The 23,759-nt window shown below is 43.8% G+C and overlaps 1 protein-coding gene across 14 annotated transcripts in view; it reads right to left on the bottom strand.

Annotated features, from left to right (window-relative positions):
* The window catches only part of LOC145357750 (sickle tail protein homolog), a 567,669-nt gene that overhangs the window by 164,819 nt on the left and 379,091 nt on the right, over positions 1 to 23,759 (bottom strand). The window contains exon 1 of one of the 14 annotated variants that reach the window (XM_080211309.1): positions 20,788 to 20,865. The exons of the other annotated variants lie outside the window; for them this stretch is intronic. The gene's annotated coding sequence lies outside the window, so the exon portion shown is untranslated. Of the gene's footprint in view, positions 1 to 20,787; positions 20,866 to 23,759 lie in introns of those variants that run through there. 14 annotated transcript variants of the gene reach the window in all.

Genomic DNA, 23,759 nt, shown 5'->3' with positions numbered 1-23,759 from the left:
ACATTTGTGAGACATGATTTTCCACTCAAAGCCATGCTGACTGTCCCTAATCAGCCCTTGCATCTCTAAATGCCTGTAGATCCTATTTGTCAAAATACTTTCCAACAATTTATCCACCTTGGATGTGAGGCTCACTGGTCTGTAGTTCCCAGGCTTTTCCCTGCAGTCCTTTTTAAACAAAGGAACAACATTTGCCAATCTTCAGCCACCTCACCCACGGCTATTGATGATTCAAGTATCTCGGCTAGGGGACCCGCAATTTCCTCCCTAGCCTCCCACAATATCCTGGGATACACCATCAGGTCCTGGGGATTTATCTACCTTGATGCACTTTAAGACTTTCAGCACCTCCTCCTCTGTAATATGTACGCTCCTCAAGACATCAGTATTTATTTCCCAAGTTCCTCAACATCCACGCTTTTCTCAACAGTGAATACTGATGAGAAATATTCATTTAGAATGAAGTGCTCCTTCAAATCACATACAATTCTGCCTTGGAAATATAATGCCTGTTGCTTAAACATTGCAGGATTATCCCGGAGCTCTCTAACCAATAGAACATAAGAACATAAGAAATAGGAGCAGGAGTAGGCCATCTAGCCCTTCGAGCCTGCCCCGCCATTCAATAAGATCATGGCTGATCTGTGGTGTCTCAGTTCCACATTCCCGCCCTCTCCCCATAACCCTTAATCCCCTCTCTTATCAAAAACCCATCAACCCGCGTCTTAAAAATATTTAGCGAAGTAGCCTCCACCACTTCAACGGGCAGAGAATTCCAGAGATTCACCACCCTTTGAGTGAAGAAGTTCCTCCTCAAACCTGTTCTAAACTGCCCCCCCTTTATCTTGAGGCTGTGCCCTCTAGTCCTACTGTCCTTTGAGCAGGAAGAGCCTCTCCACCTCTATCCTATCCATCCCATTCATCATCTTATAAGTCTCAATGAGATCTCCCCTCATTCTTCTAAACTCTAACGAGTACAAGCCTAGTTTATCCAGCCTCTCCTCATAGGTCAACTCCCTCAACTCCGGAATCAGCCTAGTAAACCTCCTCTGCACTCCCTCCAAGGCCAAAATATCCTTGCGCAAGTGCGGCGACCAAAACTGCACACAGTACTCCAGCTGCGGCCTCACCAGTGCCCTATACAGCTGCAGCAAGACCTCCCTACTTTTATATTCAATCCCCCTCGCTATGAAGGCCAGCATCCCATTCGCCTTGCTGACCACCTGCTGCACCTGCAGGCTGGGTTTTTGCGACTCATGCACAAGGACCCCGAGGTCCCTCTGCACCGTCGCATGCTGCAGTTTTTCGCCACGTAAGTAATAGTCCTTCCTACCATTATACCAAAGTGGACAACCTCATATTTGCCAACATTAAATTCCATTTGCCATTTCCTGGCCCAGTCGCCCAGCCTATCCAGATCCTTCTGCAGACTCTCCACACCCTCCGCGCAATTTGCCGTTCCACCAATCTTGGTGTCATCAGCAAATTTCGACACCATACACTCGGTTCCCTCCTCCAGATCATCTATATAAATGGTAAATAGCTGGGGCCCCAGCACCGACCCCTGGGGCACTCCACTAGTCACCAACCGCCAATCCGAATAGCACCCATTGACCCCCACTCTCTGCTTCCTATTTGACAACCAATCCTCTATCCACGCTAACACCCACTTCACTTTGAGCACTTCAGCACCTAAACTGCAACAGTTTGAGAGGCAGTTAATCACCATCTTTTCAAAGGCAATTAGAGAAAGTTATAGAGTAATATCCTTCCTAAAGTATGGTGACCAGGACTGGATACAATACTTCAGTTGTGGTCTAACCAAAGTTTGACACAGGTTCAGCATAACTTCTGTATTTATAAACACCAAGATTCACTATGCTTTGCTAGCAGGCAGCACCGCTGCTTCACAGCACCAGGTACACGGGTTCGATTCCTGGCTTGGGTCACTATGCAGAATCTGCATGTTCTCCCTGTGTCTGCGTGGGTTTCCTCCGGGTGCTCTGGTTTCCTTCCACAGTCCAAAGCTGTGCAGATTAGGTGGATTGGCCATGGTAAATTCCCCCTCAGTGTACCTAAACAGGTGCTGGAGTGTGGCAACTAGGGGATTTTCACAGTAACTTCATTGCAGTGAAAATGTGACTGCTTGTGACACTAATAAATAAACTTTTAAACTAATCATTCTCTCCATACGTCCTTCAAAGATCCATGCAAATGAACTTCCAGGTCCCTGTACATTTTTTAGAACTGTAAATTTTGGACTTGCATTTTCTATGTGTTTATAATCTTGCTTCAACATCAGCTCTCTGACATTATTCTGCTTCCTCAGAAGACAGAGTCCCAAGCTGCTTTAAAAAAAATCTCATCTCTCCTCTGGTTCTTTTACAAATTATCTTAAATCTATGTACTCTGATTACCAACCCATCCATCAATTGAAAAAGCTTCTACTGACACTTTCAACTGCCCTCTACACCTCTATAAAAACCCTCATTTAACCACCTCCGCTCCAAGAATAAAACCTAATCTCTTTAGCTATCAGAAGTATCTCATCTCTTGTACCATTTTGCATGAGATCATGAGAAACAGGAACAGGAATAAGCTACTTGGTCCCTAAAAACCTGCTCCATCATTCAATAAGATTGTGGTGATCTTGAGTTGAATTTCATGACCCTGTTATATAGAGGGGGGTAGAGCTGGAGAATGTGGCAAGTCAGTCAAAAGTCCACTGACATCGGTGGGAGTGGACATTCCAGCTGGTTTACCACCCTTCAATTCTATTTTCTTGCTTGTCTCCCATAACTTACTAACCTTATTGAGTTTTTTGAGAAGGTGACCAAAGAGGTGGATGGGGGTAAGGCAGTTGACGTGGTATACATGGATTTTAGTAAGGCGTTCGATAAGGTTCACCATGGTAGGCTTCTGCAGAAAATGCAGATGTATGGGATTGTGGGTAATCTAGGAAGTTGGATCAGGAATTGGCTATCAGATAGGAGACAGAGGGTGGTGGTGGATGGTAAATATTCATCATGGAGTGCAGTTACGAGTGGTGTGCCTCAGGGATCTGTTTTGGGGCCACTGTTGTTTGTAATTTTTATTAATGATCTGGATGAGGGTATAGTTGGGTGGATTAGTAAATTTGCTGATGACACCAAAGTTGGAGGTGTGGTAGATTGTGAGGAAGGGTGTCATAGTCTGCAGGGAGACTTAGATAGGTTGCAGAGCTGGGCCGAGAGGTGGCGGATGGAATTTAATGCGGAGAAGTGTGAGGTAATTCACTTTGGTAGGAGCAACAGATGTGTCGAGTATAGGGCTAACGGGAGGACTTTGAATAGTGTGGATGAACAGAGGGATCTAGGTGTGTGTGTACATAGATCCCTGAAAGTTGGGAATCAAGTAGATAAGGTTGTCAAGAAGGCGTACGGTGTCTTGGCGTTTATTGGTAGGGGGATTGAATTTAGGAGTCGCAGTGTAATGTTGCAACTGTACACTACTCTAGTGCGGCCGCACTTGGAGTACTGTGTGCAGTTCTGGTCCCCGCATTACAAGAAGGATGTGGAGGCGTTGGAGAGGGTGCAGAGGAGGTTTACTAGGATGTTGCCTGGTATGGTGGGGAGGTCCTATGAGGAGAGACTGAGGGATCTAGGGTTGTTTTCGTTGGGAAGAAGGCGGCTAAGAGGGGATCTTATTGAAACATATAAGATGATTAGGGGTTTAGATAGGGTGGATAGTGATAGCCTTTTTCCTCGGATGGAGAAAGCTAGCACGAGGGGGCATGACTTTAAATTAAGGGGGGGTAGCTACAGGACGGATGTCAGGGGTAGGTTCTTTACCCAGCGGGTGGTGAGGGATTGGAATGCCCTGCCTGCTGCAGTTGTAGATGCGTCTAGTTTGGGGGCGTTTAAGAGATCTCTGGATAGGTTTATGGACGAAAAGGGATTGGTATAGGCTAGTGGGTCATTGTTTTTGTAACTGGTCGGCGCAACATCATGGGCCGAAGGGCCTGTTCTGCGCTGTAATGTTCTATGTTCTATGTTCTATGTTCTATAACCTTTGGCCCTCAAAAATCTGTCCAACTCAGCCTTCAATGACTGCAGCCTTCACTGATCTCTGGAAGAGAATTCAAACACTGACAACCTTCAGAAGTAATTCCTCCTCATCCCCATCTTCAATGGGAGAGAGCTAATTTTGAAACTGTGTCCACTAGATCCAGATTCCCCAACAAAAGAGAGCATCTTCTCAGCATCTAAACTGTTAAGCCCTCTCAGAACCTGATGTTTCAGTATTCTTCTAAACTCTAATGTGCATTGACCCAATCTGCTCAACCTTTCCTCACAAGAAAGATGAGCAAATTTAGTGCATCTCTTTGGAATCTTTTCCAAGACTCTGTCACCCCACTACAAGCATGTATCCAATTCTGGGCTACATTACTGCAGATGAGGCATAACTAATGATACACAAAGACTTAGCAACTAATTTTCTTAATTTTATACTCCATTTATCATTCTTTGATTTGATTTATTGTAACATGAATCCGTATACAGAGAAAAATATTGTTTCTTGTGTGCTATATAGACAAAGTATACTGTCCATGAAGAAGGAAAGAAGGTGCAGATGCAGTATTACAGTCATAGCTAGGGTATAGAGAAAGATCAAGTCAATATGAGGTAGGTTCATTCAAACGTCTACTGGCAACAGGGAAGAAGCTGCTCTTGAGTCAGTTGGTACGTGTCCTCAGACTTTTGTATCTTTTCCCCAACAGAAGAAGGTGGAAGAGAGTACGTCTGGAGCGTGTGCGGTCCCTGATTACGCTGGCTGCTTTTCCAAGGCAATGGGGAAGTATGAAGTGTCAATGGATGGAAGGCTAGTTTGCATAATGGACTGAGCTACATTTACAACCCTTTGTAGCTTCTTGCAGCCTTAGTCAGAGTAGGAGCCATACCAAGCTGTGATACCTCCAAAAAGAATGCTTTCTATGGTACATCTGTAAAAGTTGGTGAGAGTCGTGGCTGACATGCCAAATTTTCTTACTCAGAAGCAGCATTGGTGGGCTTTCTTAACGATAGTGTTGGCATGGTGGGATCAGGGCAGGATAATGATGATCTGGACGCTAAAACCTTGAAGGTCTTGACCATTTCTACTTCGTCTTCATTGATGTAGATGGGGCATGTTCTCCACTAAGCTTCTGAAGTTGATGACTATTTCTTTTGTTTTGTTGACATTGAGGGAGAGATTACTGTCATCGCACCACTAATTGAGATCCGACCCACTAGGGTGGTGCATTCAGCAAACTTGAAAATTAAGTTGGAGAGAAATTTGGCCACACTGTCATAGATGTATAGGGAATATAGTAAGAGACCAAGGACACAACCTTGTGGGGCACCATTGTCAAGGATGATCACGGAGGTTGTGTTGTTGCCTATCCTTGCTGACTGTCGTTTGTGGGTTAGGAAATTCAGGGTCCAATCACAGAGAGAGGAACCGAGCCCCAGGCCACAGTTTGAAAATGAGTTTCATGGGAATAATGGTGTTGAAGGCTGAGCTGTAGCCAGTAAATAGGAGTCTGACATAGGTGTCTTTGTTATCTAGGTGTTCCAGGGTGAGTGCAGGGCCAGGGAGATGGCATCTGCTGTGGACCTGTTGCAGTGATAGTGGATCCAGGCTATTGATTTTTACAAAATTAGCTTGCTCTGGAACTTCAAAGGCTTGTGTGCATAAATCACTGCTCTCAATTTCTGAACCTCCTTTAAAATTGTACAATTTAGTAATGCTTCCCCTCATTCTTCTTTCCAAAATGCATCTGTATCATCAGTGCACCTCCCACAATAATTGTTTGTGTGACACAAATCTTCACCTTTGTTTCTTTTTGCATTCTGGGATAGGCAATATCCTGGCCATTTACACTGGATTTCTGAAAGTTGCTCAGTGTCAAGGGTCTGAGGTGTGTCTATTTTAACGTCAGGGGTGTAGTGAACAAAGTTGATGAGCTTAGGGAGTGGATTGTTGCTTGGGAACGTGATGTGGTGACCATTACAGAGACTCGGGTGTCTCAGGGACAGGACTGGGTACTTCAGGTGCCGGGATTCAGATGCTTCGGGAAGGACAGGGAGGGGGGCAAAAGAGGTGGCGGAGTGGCACTGTTGATCAGGGACAGTGTCACGGCTGCAGAGAAGGTGGATGCTGCGGAGGGACTGTCTACAGAGTATTTGTGGGTGGAAGTTAGGAACAGCAAAGGGTCGATAATTTTGCTGAATATTTTCTGTAGGCCGCCCAATAGTGACAGGGCAGTTGAGGTGCAGATAGGGAAACAGATCCTAGAGAGATGTAGTAATAACAGAGTTGTCGTGATGGGAGACTTTAATTTCCCAAACATCAACTGGAATATCCCAAGGGTAAGGGGTTTGGATGGGGAGGAGTTTGTTAGGTGCGTTCAGGAAGGTTTCCTGACACAGTACGTGGATAAGCCTACGAGAGGAGAGGCTGTCCTTGACCTGGTGCTGGCTAATGAACCAAGACAGGTGACGAATCTCTCGGTGGGAGAGCTCCTTGGGGCTGGAGATCATAATTCTATCTCCTTCACGATAGCATTGGAAAGAGATAGGATCAGGCAGGCTAGGAAGGTGTTTGTCTGGAGTAAGGGGAGATATGATGACATCAGCCAGACAATTGGATGAGTAAACTGGAAGGTGGTGTACTTGGGCAAAGTACTGAAGGAAGGTGGAGGATTTTCAAGGAACGTTTGACTAGAGCTCTGCACGACAACGTTCTGATGAGACAAGGAGGTTTTGGTAGGTCGCGGGAGCCGTGGTGCACGAAGGTTGTGGTGAACCTGGTCAGGAAGAAAAGAAAGGTGTATAAAAGGTTCAGAGAGCTAGGAGATGTTAAGGATCCAGAGTATAAGGCTTGTAGAAAGGAGCTTAAAAAAGGAAATTAGGAGAGCCAGAAGGGGACATGAGAAGGCCTTGGCGGGTAAAATTAAGGAGAATTCCAAGGTGTTCTACAAATATGTGAAGAGTAAAAGGATGAGAAGAGAAGGGATAGGACCTATAAAAGGTGAAGGGGGAGAAGTCTGTGTGAAACCGGAAGAAACGGCAGAGGTGCTTAATGAGTACTTTGCCTCGGTATTCACGGTGGAAAGTGATCTGGGAGGTTGTACTACAGATTTGCGGCAGACTGAAAAGATCAAGTATGTGGATATTAAGAAAGAGGATGTGTTGGAACTTTTAAATTCTATCAAGATAGATAAGTCGCCAGGACCAGATGGGATGTACCCCAGGATACTGTGGGAGGTGAGGGAAGTGATTGCAGAGCCCCTGGCAATGATCTTTGCATCGTCGATGGACACGGGAGAGGTTCTGGAAGATTGCGGATGTGGTTCCTATTTTCAAGAAAGGGAACAGGGATAGCCCGGGAAATTACCGGCTGGTGAGTCTAACCTCAGTGGTTGGTAAGTTGATGGAAAGGATTCTGAGGGACAAGATTTATGAGCATTTAGAGAAGTTTAGAATGATCAGGAAGAGTCAGCACGGCTTTGTCAAGGGCAGGTCGTGCCTTACAAGCCTAGTTGAGTTCTTTGAAAATGTGACTGAACACATTGACGAAGGAAGAGCAGTGGACGTGGTTTACATAGACTTCAGGAAGGCGTTTGATAAGGTCCCCCATGCAAGACTTCTTGAGAAGGTGAGAGGGCATGGGATCCAAGGGGCTTTGGCCTTGTGGATCCAGAACTGGCTTGCCTGCAGAAGGCAGCGAGTGGTTGTGGATGGGTCCTTCTCTGCACGGAGGTCGGTCACCAGTGGAGTGCCCCAGGGATCTGTTCTAGGACCTTGCTGTTTGTCATTTTCATAAACGACCTGGATGAGGAAGTGGAGGGATGGGTTAGTAAGTTCGCAGATGATACGAAGGTTGGTGGTGTTGTGGATAGTCTGGAGGGATGTCAGAAGTTGCAGCGTGACATTGATAGGATGCAAGACTGGGCAGAGAAGTGGCAGATGGACTTCGACGCGGATAAATGCGTAGTGGTCCATTTTGGCAGGACCAATGGGACGAAGGAGTACAATATCAAGGGTAGGAGTCTCACCTGGGTTGAAGAGCAGAAGGATCTTGGGGTCCAGGTCTATAGGACTCGAATCGGCCTCGCAGGTGGAGGATGTGGTCAAGAAGGCGTACGGTGTACTGGCCTTCATTACTCAAGGGATTGAGTTTAGGAGTCGGGAGGTAATGCTGCAACTTTATAAGACCCTTGTCAGACCCCACTTGGAGTACTAAGCGCAGTTCTGGTCACCTCACTACAGGAAGGATGTGGAAGCTAGAGGGTGCAGAGGAGATTTACAAGGATGTTGCCTGGATTGGGTGGCATGCCTTAAGGTAGGTTGAGGGAGCTAGGTCTCTTCTCCCTGGAGAGACGAAGGTTGAGAGGCGACCTGATAGGGGTTTATAAAATGTTGAGAGGAATAGATAGGGTGGATTGTCAGAGGCTGTTTCCCAGGGCTGAAATGGTCACTATGAGAGGACACAGGTTTAAAAGGTGCTGGGAAGCAAGTACAGAGGAGATGTTAGGGGTAATTTCTTCACTCAGAAGTTGGTGAGTGAGTGGAATCGGCTGCCGTTGGTGGTGGTAGAGGCGAACTCGCTGGGGTCTTTTAAAAGACTTCTGGATGAGTATATGGGATCTAATGGCATTGGAAGTTACAGATAGTTCTATGGCTTGGTAGGTATAGATGTGATCGGCGCAACTTGTGGGCTGAAGGGCTTGTTTGTGCTGTAGTGTTCTAAGTTTGGTAAGAGACTGACAATGTAAAAAGTCTCACAACACCAGGTTAAAGTCCAACAGGTTTATTTGGTAGAAAAAACCATTAGCTTTTGGAGCTTTTGCTACCAAAATAAACCTGCTGGACTTTAACCTGGTGTTGTGAGGCTTCTTATTGTGTTTAACCCCAGTCCAACACCAGCATCTCCACATCACGAGACTGACAACCCAGAAGTCCAAATCCCAACATGCAAGTGGTGAAACTAAATTCAATGCTACTGTAATTTGCATCTACAGTCTGAAAACAAATTACATCAGGATGCCAAATTAACAAAAATGAATTGGTTCAGACTAGAGGGAAAGGACATGCACCTGGATCAGGCTCGGCTACATGTGATTCCAGTCTGGAATCAGTCCCTTGGACACCCTGCCAGCCCAGCATAACATAGAATCATAGAATCCCACAGTGCAGGAGGCGGCTATTCGGCCCATCGAGTCTACACTGACCACAATCCCACCTAGGGGATAGCCCCACAATCCATGCACTTATTCTAGTTCGTCCCCCTGACAGTAAGGGGCAGTTTAGCATGGTCAATCCATCTAACCTGCACATCTGTAACAATTGTGTGTATGTTCTTTCTCACACAAGGAAATTCAAATACCATTCTTAAAGGTACTTTTATATCACACAAGACAGATTTTTTTTCAACCTGTGGGGCTGAGAGCAAAATTAGGTAAACTTTACAAGATTGGTTCCTATGATGAGAGGCTGAGGAAATGGGGTCTATTTTCTCTGGAGTTCAGACAAATGAGGGGTGATCTCATTGAAACTTACAAGACTCTGAAGGGGCTTGACAGGTCAAATACTGAGAGCTAGTTTACCCTGACAAGGGTATCGAGAACACAGGGGCACAGTCTACACAACTGCACTGGGGTCAGCCATTTAGGGCAGAGATGAAGAGAAACTTCTTCATCCAATGGGTGTGAATCTTTGGAATTCTCTACCCAGTGTGGGTTGTGGGTGTGCTGTCATCAAATATATTTAAGGTTTTGATAGATATTTGGTCCCAAATTAAATAACAAGGAGATGGCGGGGACATGAAGTTAAGCAGAAGATTGGACATAATCATACTGAATGGTGGAGCAGGCTTGAGGAGTCATCTAGGGCCTATTTCTATTCACGTTGTTGCTACATTCTTCATTTTCTAAATGAGCCGAAATTCTCTAACGTAGAAGGTTGTGGACACTCAGTCAGTTAAGTCTGAGATCGATAAGACTTTTCAGTGCAAAGGGAATCAAGAGATACGAGGAAAGAAATGGGAATTGGAAGTCCAAAAGGTCAGCCATCACCTTATTAAATGGCAGAGCAGAATCAAGGACTTGCTCCATTATTCTGTCATTAATGGGATACTCCCAGTGTTAGACAGAAAAACTCAAGTCATTAAACTATCTGCCTTTGCAAATTCAATAAATAGAACTAAAACATTGAAATGAGGTTGGAAATGCAAGTCCAAGAATTTCTTTTCATTGTATTCAACACATTGTCAAGCTAATTCCTTCTAATTACTCAGTTTAATTGCAATGTTATGGCATGCCAGCAGGGGAGTTCTTTAATGACTAAAATTATGTGACAAGAGTTCAATCCTTTTTTCACAGTCACAGCAAGAATGAAATCAGCTTGATCTTGAATTTGAAAATTATTAACTCCATTCAGTGAAATGTTGCAAGTGTTGAAATTTGTTAAGTAATTCTAGATAAGCAAACACTTAATTTCTCAAGTAATTCATTGTGTTAAGTGCTTGAGACATTTTAACTTGATAGCACAATTAAAACCTGAAGTTCCTCCTTCTTCAAATGAATGTATTCCTCACATACACGATAGGCAAGGGAAATCCTTCAATATACCAATAAACAGGCTAATCAATAAGAACAGATAGATGCCACAAGACAACTATAATTACCACCAATCATCTTTTGCTGACAATATAATTCAAATCAGCAGTAGGAAAAAAAAAATCATCTAATAAGAATTCGATAACATCATATGATAGGCAGGATTAACAAGGATTTATGAAAAGGAAATCATGCTGACAAATTGATTTAATTAAGGACCCCATGCACTCTGGATGTTTTCTCTTCCACTTTTTTCTATTGGGAGAAAGACAAAAGTCTGGAGGTCACATACCAACGTAAGAAACAGCTTCATCCCCACTGCCATCAGACTTTTGAATGGACCCATCTCGCATTAAGTTGATATTTCTCTACACTGTAGCTATGACTAACACTCCATTCTGCACTCTCTCATTTCCTTCTTTATGAATGGAATGTTTTGTCTCCACAGTGCGCAACAATACTTTTCACTGTATGCTAATACATGTGACAATAATAAATCAAATCAAAATCAAACCGAGTTTGAGAATGTAACTAGTAGGATGCATAAAGAACCGCCTGTGGATATAATTAATTTTGATTTTCAGAATACTTCCATGGGCAGAAATTTCCTGCCCCACCTGCCACAGGAATCGGAGTAAGCGGAACATGGACCATGTTAAGGTCCATTGACCTTGGGCAGAATTTTCCGGCACTGGGATGAACGCGGAAGGAAAATCCTGCCCAATAAGTGTTGCAGAAACTTGGGGCTAATGGAATTATGGGCAATTAGTATGGAGTAAGAATTGCTTAAATAGGCATAAATAAGTGGATCATTTTCAGGTCGTCAGGCAGTGGCAAGTGGGGTACCACAAGGATTAGTGCTTGGGCCCCAGCTATCTGCAATCCATATCAATGACTTAGATCAAAAGGTTCAAGTGTAACGTATCTAAGTTTGCTGACTGTGCGAAGCTTAAGTGGGCAAGTATGCTGTGAAGAGGATAAAAAGTGACAGCAAAAGGCTTTAGACAGGGTAAGTGAACAGACAAAAACATGAAGGATTGAATAGAATGTGCAAAAGTTATTCACTTCGGTAGAAAAAAATAGAAATTTGTATTTTACGTCATGAGAGACTAGGAAATGTTGGAACTTAAGACATCCAGATCTTTCTGCACAAATTGCAGAAAGATAACATTCAGGTCCAGCAAGCAATTCAAGAATCAAATAATAGGTTAGCTTTCACTGCAACAGGATTGAAGTATAACAGTAGAGAAGTCTTATTGCAATTGTATAGATCACTGGTCAGACTACATCGAGAGAATTGTGTACAGTTTTGGTCTCTGACCTTAGTGGAAATTTACCAAAAGGTTTGTTACATTGCTTCCTGGAAAGAGGGACTTAATCCATGAGAGATGGGGTAGATCAAGCCTTTGTTCCTTACAGGTTAGAAGAATGACAGGCAACCCCGTTGAAAAGTGGCTTGCAGGATAGATGCTGGCGAGTTGAGAAACAAGGGCCTCAGACTCAGAATAAGCGTGGGATCATTCAAGACATATGTCTTCATTTCTTCCCCCATGCCAAAACCCAGCAGCACTAGAACTAAATTTCAGACTTTTTATTTCAATTTGCATCAGGATTTAACTAACAATCACCAGTTTCAATGAATGTATGATTAAAATTAGTTTGATAGACTTACAATTTAAAAAGAAAACATCTGGCAGCTACTGATGATAACTTAGTCAACATTTTATGCTCTAAGTGCATTTATCCCAAAGAGAAGTTAATACCTAAAACTGGAGAAACTCCTTTCTCAGAAATGTTGGTAGCTTCTTCTGCATACAGGGAGGCTTAAACAAAGTTGAAATACTTGCTATAAATTAGACATTTCTGGAACCAAAGGTCATCGGCACAGATGTCTTTCTCTGTTACTCAATGTTCCAACTTCCTTTCTCTCAATTTATATTAATTTTGTTTTAGATTAGAAGGTCATGCTAATCACCAGTGTTGCAACATCCTAACATTTTGCTGGAATACTCAAAATTTTCCATTCTTCACCAGAGGACAAGCTAAAAACATTGGCCAATCGCCTAGCTGAATGAAGTTCCTATGACATAATAATGGAGCTCCACACAAATCTCCCCCTATACTTAGGGCAGAATTCTGCCAATGGTCATAACGTTGACCTGAACAGCAAGGTGATTATTTTCTCCCAAGTTCAAGGTGCTGATGCCAATTCTGCTGCCGGTCTTTCAGCCTAAAAGGATTCAGGAATCACGCATAAGATTCTGCAGTTATATATAGCCCAGTTCCACACTGGAAAGTATGGATTTACACAACACCTTACAAAACAGTTTGCAACAAATTGGTGCACTGGTTTACATAGAAAAACTCTGTGTCGAGCAACAAACTAAACATTATCACATTCAAAAATAATTTCAATTGCCATGCAGATTGACCAAAATTAATTCGAGTTAGTGGGTTGGGTGGGAAATGATCAAGTAGAATTAGATACATAAATGACACACAAGCTGGAGAATTTGGGGGATTCAGACTAAGACAGGAAAAAAGTTCCAAATTCTTCTGAATGCTATACAATCATTACCATATTACAGTGCAGAAAATGGAATGTGCACATTAAGTGGTTCCTGTTTGTAGATACTGGAGGTTTCAGCTATAGTAAATAGAAACAGCTGAAGTCACAAAAAAGAGAGATAGTGATATGTATGTTGCCTGGGAGCTACTGAAAACAACATGTTACCAGTTGGGCTCACTTTTAACTACCTCACCCCAGTTATTGCATTTTGTTAATTTTACCTACACTTCTACTTAACTCTATAATGAAGATAAAGACAGGTAGCAAATCAATGCCATGGCCATGTGTTGTGGTGCTGCTGAGGCATTTAAAGTTCATCTGAGCAAACAAAAGGATGTTCTCATCCCCCCACTGTACTCCTTATACACCTATGACTGTGTGGCCAAATTCCCCTCCAACTCAATTTTCAAGTTTGCTGATGACACCAACGTAGTGGGTTGGATCTCAAACAACGTGACAGAGTAAAGGAATGAGATAGAGAATCTGGTGAACTGGTGCGGCAACAATAATGTCTCCCACAATGTCAAAAAAAATGAAGGAGATAGTCATCGACTCAGAAAAAGGAGATCATGCTCATTGGTGACGAAGTAGAAAGGGTCAAGAGCTTTGGGTTTTTAGGTGTCCAGATCACCAACCACCTGTCTGGTCCCCCCCATGTCTTCACTATAGTTAAGAAAGCCTACCAACTCCTCTACTCTCTCAGAAGACTAAGGAAATGCAACATGTCAGCTACAACTCTCACCAACTTTTACAGATGCACCGTAGAAAGTATCCTTTCTGATTGTATCACAGCTTGGTATGGCTCCTGCTCTGCCCTAGACCCCAAGAAACTTCAGGAGATTGTGAATATAGCCCAATCCATCACACAAACCAGCCTCCCCATCCATTGACAGTCTACACTTCTCACTGCCTCAGCAAAGCAAGCCAGCATAATTAAGGACCCCACCTCACCCTGGACATTCTCTCTTCCACCTTCTTCCATCGGGAAAAAGATATAGAAGTCTGAGGTCACGTACCAACTGACTCAAGAACAGCTTCTTCCCTGCTGCCATTAGACTTTTGAATGGACCTACTACATTCTGCACTCTCGTTTCCTTCTCTATGAACGGCATGCTTTGTCCGTATAGTGTGCAAGAAACAATGCTTTTCACTGCATACTAATGTGTGACAATAATAAATCAAATCCAAAGTCTTAGGCACTCACTTTGCTACTCCCACAATACATTGCACCACTTAAAGTTTAGTTGTATGTGTCATAAGTAGACTTACATTAGCACTGCAACAATCCCCTAGGCCACCACACACACTGGCGCCTGTTTGGGTACACTGAGGGAGAATTTAGCATGGCCAATGCACCTAACCAACAAGTCTTCTGGATTGTGGGAGCAAAATGGGGCACCCGGATGAAGCCCAGACACAGAATTTGCACATTCTGCACAGACAGTAACCCAAGCCACGAATTGAACCTGGGTCGCTGCTGCTGTGAGGCAGCAGTACTGACCAAATGAATTTCTGAATTCTACTTTTGTAAAATGTGCAAAAACTCTTTGAAAATCCGTATCAATAGTTGGGTGTTGGCCCAACAAAATGCAAACAATCAATTTTAAAACAACAACAACAGAAGTTATCCCAATTAATCAGTGCCGTCAATATTCATAATCAACTTTACTAGTTTTAAAGGCAATTTTTTTTTGCCACCTTATGATGACATCTCATTTATAAATACATAAAATGATTCAGTTCCAGCCTGCCTGTCGAGCAACTCTGGTTTTGATTGCTCCTCCACTGACAGATATACCTTTAGGTGCCATGTCCCAGGTTCAGGAATTCTCTCCAAAAACTGCTCTGCCGGTCCACCTCTCTGCCCCTTTACTACATTTCTTAAAACCTAGCTCTTATCAAATGTTTGCTCATCTGCCCTGACATCACATTTAAATGTCGAGACTCAGGTTAGACAATTACTTGTTCCTCATCCTCCTTATGGATGTACAATGATCATTATCTTGTTCCACATCGGAAAAATAAAATATGCACATTTCTGGTTCCCGTTTGTAGATGCCACAGGAGGTTTCAACAATAGTAAATAGAAGCAGCTGAAATCATAAAAGGATAAGTAATGGGCATGTTGCCTTAGAGCTACTGAAAACAGTATGACACCAATCGGGCTCACTTTATCTACCTCACTGCAGTTGTAAGTTCACCTTCAAATTTTATTTGTTAATGTAGTGAAGCATTTGGCACATTTCACAACATTAAAGACCTTAAATAAATACAAATTGTTGCGACTGAGCTGCACATAGAATCCATTTTTTAAACGACTGGCATTCACGATATCACTTCATACCTAGATACTCTTCCTATCTTTGATTTTAGCAAAAAGGAGATTGAGAGTTCATCTTAGAATGAAAAGGCCAGTAATTCATCAATACTGACTTAGCGGCAAATTATTATTCAATCACATGCACGAGGAACTGGACCAAGACCAAACACATATTACTCAGGAGCCTTTACAAATCTAGTTCCACAAACACATCCTTCTTTTAAGCCCATGTCTCAGAAATGACAGTACAATGTTGCAGTTCACTGAACTAACCAGTTCCCGACAAAGAGAACTTGCACAACAAATTTTAAAATCTACCACATCCATTAAGTCCCCTCTTAATAACGAGCCAAATGGCTGCACTCAACATTGTTGAGACTTGCTCCAGTTCTCCATTTTGGTGAAGACTGCTAATGTCAACAAGTATCAATTTTCTTTTCAGGAAGGAAAAGTAAATGGCTTTAAACTGACATAGGCCGTCCCGCCCGCCACAGGAATTGGAGCAGGCGAGGGGCGGACCATGGAAAGGTCTGTTGACCTCGGGTGGGACTTTATGATTTCAGGATGTACGAGGCTGTAAAATTATCTTTTTTTAAATCTATATCTTGACTAAAACGAGAAAATTAGGCCCTAGGTGTTACTGCACAAAGTGTGGAATTTGCAAAAGAATTCTCACATGCATTTTCATGCAGCCAAAATATTGCTATTGGTTATCCATCAAACCAGAGTGGAAGCAATCCTCAATCCTGAGGGACTGCCTAAGATGTGACGTCATGAAAAGAGAATTTTTTTTTGTATGAAAGTTGGTGGATACACTTTCGTAATCACAATCCACCCAATGCAGATCCTCTATTGCTAATGGTGGAGAAGCACCAAGTAGAGGGGAATTGTTCACCACTTTCCTGAAGAGAAGGTGGCAAGAATCAGAGGGGTCAACCCCAATTCCGCTCATACCTGGGCATGGAGAGCTGCAATTTCAGAGAGGGACCCAATAAAAAAATCATTGAGTGGAACAGAGAAATGGAGATGTTTAACATCACGCTACCTGTTCTCCAAGATCTAGAAACAGCAAGAGAGAGGGATCCAGGCAGAACGAGAATCACAAAGACATGAGAACCCTCCAGCTGCAATCGCCAGTTACTGTAAACATTCCTGTATCAAAGAGATTGACTCACACTTGAGGAAACTAGGCACCAATCATCTAAACTGTTTCATATAAGAACATAAGAACATAAGAACATAAGAAATAGGAGCAGGAGTAGGCCATCTGGCCCTTCGAGCCTGCCCCGCCATTCAATAAGATCATGGCTGATCTGTTGTGGCTCAGTTCCACTTTCCCGCCCTCTCCCCATAACCCTTAATCCCCTCTCTTATCAAAAACCCATCAACCCGCGTCTTAAAAATATTTAGCGAGGCAGCCTCCACCACTTCAACGGGCAGAGAATTCCAGAGATTCACCACCCTTTGAGTGAAGAAGTTCCTCCTCAACTCCGTTCTAAACCGCCCCCCCTTTATCTTGAGGCTGTGCCCCCTAGTCCTACTGTCTTTTTTGAGCGGGAAGAGTCTCTCCACCTCTATCCTATCCATCCCATTCATCATCTTATACGTCTCAATGAGATCTCCCCTCATTCTTCTAAACTCTAACGAGTACAAGCCTAGTTTATTCAGCCTCTCCTCATAGCTCAACTCCGGCATCAGCCTAGTAAACCTCCTCTGCATTCCCTCCAGGGCCAAAATATCCTTGCGCAGGTGCGGCGCCCAAAACTGCACACAGTACTCCAGCTGCGGCCTCACCAATGCCCTAAACAGCTGCAGCAAGACCTCCCTACTTTTATATTCAATCCCCCTCGCTATGAAGGCCAGCATCCCATTCGCCTTCCTGACCACCTGCTGCACCTGCAAGCTGGGTTTTTGCGACTCATGCACAAGGACCCCGAGGTCCCTCTGCACCGTCGCCTGCTGCAGTTTTTCGCCACGTAAGTAATAGTCCTTCATACCATTCTTCCTACCAAAGTGGACCACCTCACACTTGCCAACATTAAATTCCATTTGCCATTTCCTGGCCCATTCGCCCAGCCTATCTAGATCCTTCTGCAGACTCTCCACACCCTCCGCACAATTTGCCTTTCCCCCAATCTTGGTGTCATCAGCAAATTTCGACACCCTGCACTCGGTTCCCTCCTCCAGATCATCTATATAAATGGTAAATAGCTGAGGCCCCAGCACCGACCCCTGGGGCACCCCACTAGTCACCAACCGCCAATCCGAATAGCACCCATTGACCCCCACTCTCTGCCTCCTATTTGACAACCAATCCTCTATCCACGCTAACACCCTACCCCCAACTCCATGTCCCCTGACCTTCTGCAATAACCTCTTGTGAGGTACCTTGTCAAACGCCTTCTGAAAATCCAGAAAGACCACATCCACTGGCTCTCCTCTATCCACTGCCCTAGACACATCCTCATAGAACTCCAGTAAATTTGTCAGACACGACTTCCCTTTAATGAAACCGTGCTGCGTCTGCTCTATCAAGCAATTCCCTTCAAGATGCCTCGCAATTTCCTCCTTAAAGACGGTTTCTAACATTTTACCTACCACAGACGTTAAACTAACCGGCCTATAATTCCCCGCCTTTTGCCTGGCACCCTTCTTAAACAACAGCGTAACATTAGCCGTTTTCCAATCATCCGGCACTTCCCCGGAATCCAGCGACGTCTGGAAAATAACCACCAAGGCTGCATGTGTATTATAATCACCATAACAAATGCACTAAAAATGTCATTCCCTCATCAAAATATTAATCATATTTGCATAATTCCACCCCCCCCCCCCCGACAACCTTCAAATGATTCACCTTCAGTATCATCTCCTCATGTCCGCTCACTGAATTGAAAACTCAGCAATGTTCAGCTTCCAACTGTATCTGCATCTCATTATCCATTTCTTTGGCCAAGGGTCTTGGTCCACACTGTGGACATTTTCTCCAGTCTTCATAATTTTTGACCCAACTAGACACTTTCCTCTGGAGATTTGCCCGGAGAACTGATAGCTTGACATCAAACATCTTGATTTCCTAGTTCCCCTCTCTCACGCTATTTGATCTTTCTGAACCTGCTGCATTCTGTTCTCATATCCAACAAAGTCTTCAAACAAGTGTGATATTGTGTTATTTGGCAAACAAAACTCCACCTAGTAGAGACCAAACACCAAGCATTGGACACCTCTTCTGACCTCTCCCAGATCATGACCACCACTGACCATCAAGCTATTGTTACAAAGATTGTCAATGCCTCATCTTCTCTGGACACATTCCTTGCATACCCTCCAACTTCAATCTCCCAGTGGCAGACAGCCTACTCCTACCTCCTTTGAGATTTAGGAAAAAAATCTCTCTCAGCCCCATTGCTTCAGTCATTCCTGGCCCACAGAACTGATTTCTTCACTACTTTTTCTCCCTATGCCCAAGCTACATCGCCAACTCTTCTGACAAGTTCCACCATTTAAGTTTCCATTTTCCCAGCCTTAACAGTCTCCTTTACACCATAGACATCCAATGTCTAAAATTCCATTTCAATCAGGCCAATCTGACAGCTCGCAGTTCATCTTTGAATGAAGGCTCACTCAGTCCCCATTGTCCAGCAGAGCCTGTTCTCAAATTGGTAACATGTTGTTTCTTGTTCCATTAACACCTCTTTACATTTGTGCCATCACGCTGTTTGTCCTTCAATCTCGTCTGCCTTCACAGGCTTTCCCGATCGTTCATCTCCTCTCTTTCCCCATCGTAGTTGCTTAAAACCTAACTTCTCTACTTCCGATGAAAGGTGATTAGACCAGAATTCTTAACTCGGTTTCTCTCTCCAAGGATGACACTACCAAATCAGCTGAACATTTAAAGAATGTTCTCTTTAAATTTACAATAAATCATGTGACATTATGACCAAACATCCCTAATTTACTGCAACATTTCTGCTCTTCTGTTAAACATCCCAATATCCTGACAATTTACTCAATTTGTTGCTGTCTTGTAGCTTCTCCTTATTTACGTCAGAGGTTTCTGTCAGCCCATCACCTTTCTGCACAGCTTCAGTCTCTCTTCTTCACATCCTCTCCCCTTCTCGTGCTCCATTTGCTGTGAGCTCCACCTTCAACTGCACCCTGCAACGTCACCCACTCACTGACCGTCAAACTGCTGCAAAAGGAATTCCCAGGATTCCTTCTCTCCAGCATCCAAAGGCACATAGAGGCCAATTTTTGGGGCTGGTTCTCAAATGGGATAGCATTTTTCTGCCCTAGATAGTTCATCTTTCAGTGGCGTGATTGGCCGTTCCATCAGAATGCTCCGATGGGCCAGAGATTTGGGGGGGGGAAGGGGGAGGGAGGGGGGGAGGAGGAGGAGCATGAGGCTGGGAGGGAAGCTCCAGGACTTCTTTGACTTCCTTTAAGTTAACCACATGGCTACCAAGTCAGGAGGGAATCAAAAGATTGATAGCAGTGTGCAACCCTTGCAGAAGGTGTCCCATCCATAACCTCCCAATTAACACTGAGGAATGTAACAGGCAAGTTGGGTTGAGCTGTGGCATATTCAACCTAATTTTCCATTGAAAGATTGCATGTTTGATCCTACTTCCCCTGGGTACAAACAATGCCTCCCACATTCGCTAATTTAAAATCCAAGTTCTGGCTAAAAATATCTATAGTTGGAACCCAATGTGCAAATGAAAATAAATGAGGCTTTTAAAATGGAGTTTGGCCTTGCCAACTTGCATTATAGAGTAATGCTTGGCAAAATAGAGAAAATGAGGCAAAACAACTAACCCCTGTTGCTTTCAAAATGGAGAGTTATCTTGGTTCAATGGTCTGATATGAAGATAGGCAACAGACTGGACTGTCTGACTTTAAAAAAACTCTTCCCCAAATTTAAGCTGTGGCATGGTTAGGGTGCTTGGTGGGAGAGGAGATCCCACGTTAAAAGTAACATTTTAATATATATATAAAAAAAAAATCACACAGCGATCGTGTGTGGAAAAACAGTCAAACATCCTGAAACTTAACACTTCCCGTACACTTCAGAGAAACTACATTCAAAGCAATTCTGTGGAATGGTCCCATCTGAAATGTATCTGTTGACTTTCCAGTAATGAGCGCATCGAGAGAAATATGAAACTAACCACCCAATTAAAAGAGGGAAATGCCTTAAAAGTCAGGACCCCCCAGGATAGTGGATTAACACAATCTGTTAAACACATTTTTTTTTACTTCTGGAAGCTAGGTTCAGATCCTTCTTATATTCAGGGGATTAAGCTCTGAATTGCCCACCATTTGCTAGAAGAATCCCAAGTGAAATGAGCTCGGCCAAACTTTAGCATCTCTCTAAAAGGGAACCTTTAGACATTAAGATGTTAGCAAGAGAACCACTGCCACGAATAATTTGGAAAGTTCTTCATTAGCACTTTTTTAGAAAAGGGATTCTTGTAAGGAATTAGTTAAAAAAAAGGTTTAGGAGAGCTAGGAGGGGGCACGAGAAGTCCTTGGCAGGTCGGATCAAGGAAAACCCCAAGGCTTTTTACTCTGAGAAATAAAAGAATGACCAGGGTGAGGTTAGGGCTGGTCAATGATAGTAGTGGAAACTTATGCATGGAATCAGAAAAGATAGGTGAGGCGTTGAATGGATACTTTTCTTCAGTGTTCACTAAGGAGAGAGGCCATGTTTTTGAGGATGAAAGTTGATATAGGCTAATAGGATGGAGGAGGTAGATGTGCTGAGGGAAGAGGTATTAACAATTTTGAAAAACTTGAGGGTCAATAAGTTCCCTGGACCAGATGGGATACATTCTAGGATATTTTGGGAGGCAAGGGATGAGATTGCAGAGTCTTTAGCTTTGATCTTTGGGTCCTCACTGTCCACAGGGATTGAGCCAGAGGACTGGAGAGTGGTGAATGTTGTTCTTCTCTTCAAGAAGGGAAATAGGAATGACCCTGGTAATTAGTCCTACTTCGGTGATCAGCAAGTTAATGGAAAAGGTCCTGAGGGATAGGATTTATGACCACTTGGAAAGATGTAGCTTAATCTGGGATAGTCAGCATGAATTCATGAAGGGTAAGTCTTGCCTCACAATTTTGATTGAATTCTTTGAGGGAGGTAACTAAATGAGTAGATGAAGATAGAGCAGTTGATGTTGTATACGTGGATTTTAGTAAGGCGTTAGATAAGGTTCCCCATGGTAGGCTTATGAAGAAAATGAGGTGTGGGATAGAAGGAAATTTGGCCTATTGGATAAGTAACTGGCTATCTCATAGAAGACAGAGGGCGGTGGAGGGAAAATTTTCAGACTGGAGGCCAGTTACCAGCAGTGCACCACAGGGATCAGTGCTGGGTCCTCTGCTATTTGTGATTTTTATCGATGACTTGGAAGAAGGGGCTGAAGGGTGGGTTAGTAAATTTGCTGATGACACCAACATTTGCAGAGTAGTGGATGAGGTGGAGGGCTCTTGTAGGCTGTAAAGAGAAATTGATAGGATGCAGAGCTGGGCCAAAAAGTGGCAGATGGAGTTTAATCCTGATAAGTGCAAGGTGATTCATTTTGGTAGGACAAACTTGAATGTGGATTACAGGGTTAACGGCAAGGTTCTAAGGAATGTGGAGGAGCAGTGAGATCTTGAGGTTCATATCCACAAATCTCTGAAGTTTGCCACTCAAGTGGATAGAGCTGCGAAGAAGTGTTTATTAACAGGGGGTTTGGGTTTAAGAGTCATGGAGTTATGCTGCAACTATACAGGACATTGGTGAGACCACATTTGGAATATTGTGTGCAGCTCTGGTCACCTCACTATAAAGAAGGATGTGGAACATTGGAGAGAGTGCAGAGGAGATTTACCAGGATGCTGCCTGGTTTGGAGGGTATGTCTTATGAGGAAAGGTTGAGGGAGCTGGGGCTTTGCTCTTGAGCAGAGGAGGATGAGAGGCAACTTAATAGAAGTTTATAAGATGATGAGGAGGATAGATAGAGAGGACGTTCAGAGACTATTTCCTCGGGTGGATATAGTTGTTACTAGGGGGCATAACTATAAGGTTCACGATGGGAGATATAGGAGGGATGTCCAGAGGTAGATTCTTCACTCAGTGGTTGGGGTGCGGAATGCACTGCCTGCTGTGATAGTGGAGTCGGACACTTTAGGAACTTTCAAACGGTTATTGGATAGGCACACGAAACACACCAGAACGATAGGGAGTGGGATAGCTTGACCTTGGGTTTGGACATAGCTTGGCACAACATCGAGGGCCGAAGGGCCTGTACTGTTCTATGTAACAGGGAACTAGAGTCATGTCATTACAGTTTCCTTGTCATGCTTCGGCATCACACACAATGGGCAGCATTTGAGACCATGGGGTCTTGCTTGCCAGTCCACACTGCCTCTTTTAGGGAAGGCCCGGGTGGCCCTAGAGGCAACACAGTAGCACGATGGTTAGCACTGCTGTCCCACAGAGCCAGGGACCTGGGTTCAATTCTGGCTTTGGGTGAATGTGTGGAGTTTGCACATCCCCACCCGGTCGCTCCGGTTCCCTCCCACATACCAAAGATGTGCAGATTGAGTAGACTGGCTATGCTAAATTGTCCTTAATGTCCCAAGATGTGTAGGTTAGATGGATTAGCCATGGTGTGTGGGCTTAGAGGGGAAGAGAACCTGGGTAAGATACTCTGTCAAAGAGTTGGTGCAGACTTGATGGGCTGAATAGCCTCCTATACTGTAGGGATTCTATATTAGACAGCAGAGAGGAGTGTAGCTCTCAAGAGGCCACTCCTCCCCAAAGCTGGATCCCCATGGTTAAGCACAGGTTTGCAGTTCTTACTACCCTATGGTAACCTGCCATTGGATTAATGCAGCAGTGGTAGGATAAGACCTTTAATTGGCCTCAATTGGTGGCAGTGCAGGGTCAAACTCACCACAGAAGAAGGCATTAAATTCCATCCAATGAAACAGATTTAGTACAACAACTAAAGTCAAGGACTGAAGATCAGTGGCACAGATCAGGTGTCAGACATTTATCAGTTACTGAGCCTCGGTGCACTCAACTCTGCAATGACATCTGACAGCGTCAATCAAGAAAACTCTACTGTGTGTGTCAGGTGTTATGCAAGTGTCCTTTCTTCCCCTTCTAAACAGCCTATTAAACCCAACACTAAATGTTTCAGAAGGCAGGCAGGTTCACTGGGATAAAAATAGCCAAT

The sequence above is a fragment of the Carcharhinus amblyrhynchos genome, chromosome 2, assembly GCF_965287045.1.
Source record: "Carcharhinus amblyrhynchos chromosome 2, sCarAmb.v2.hapA, whole genome shotgun sequence".
NCBI lineage: Eukaryota > Metazoa > Chordata > Chondrichthyes > Carcharhiniformes > Carcharhinidae > Carcharhinus > Carcharhinus amblyrhynchos.
Note: the sequence above shows the minus strand (reverse complement) of the source record. Positions and strands in the feature narration are given on the sequence as shown.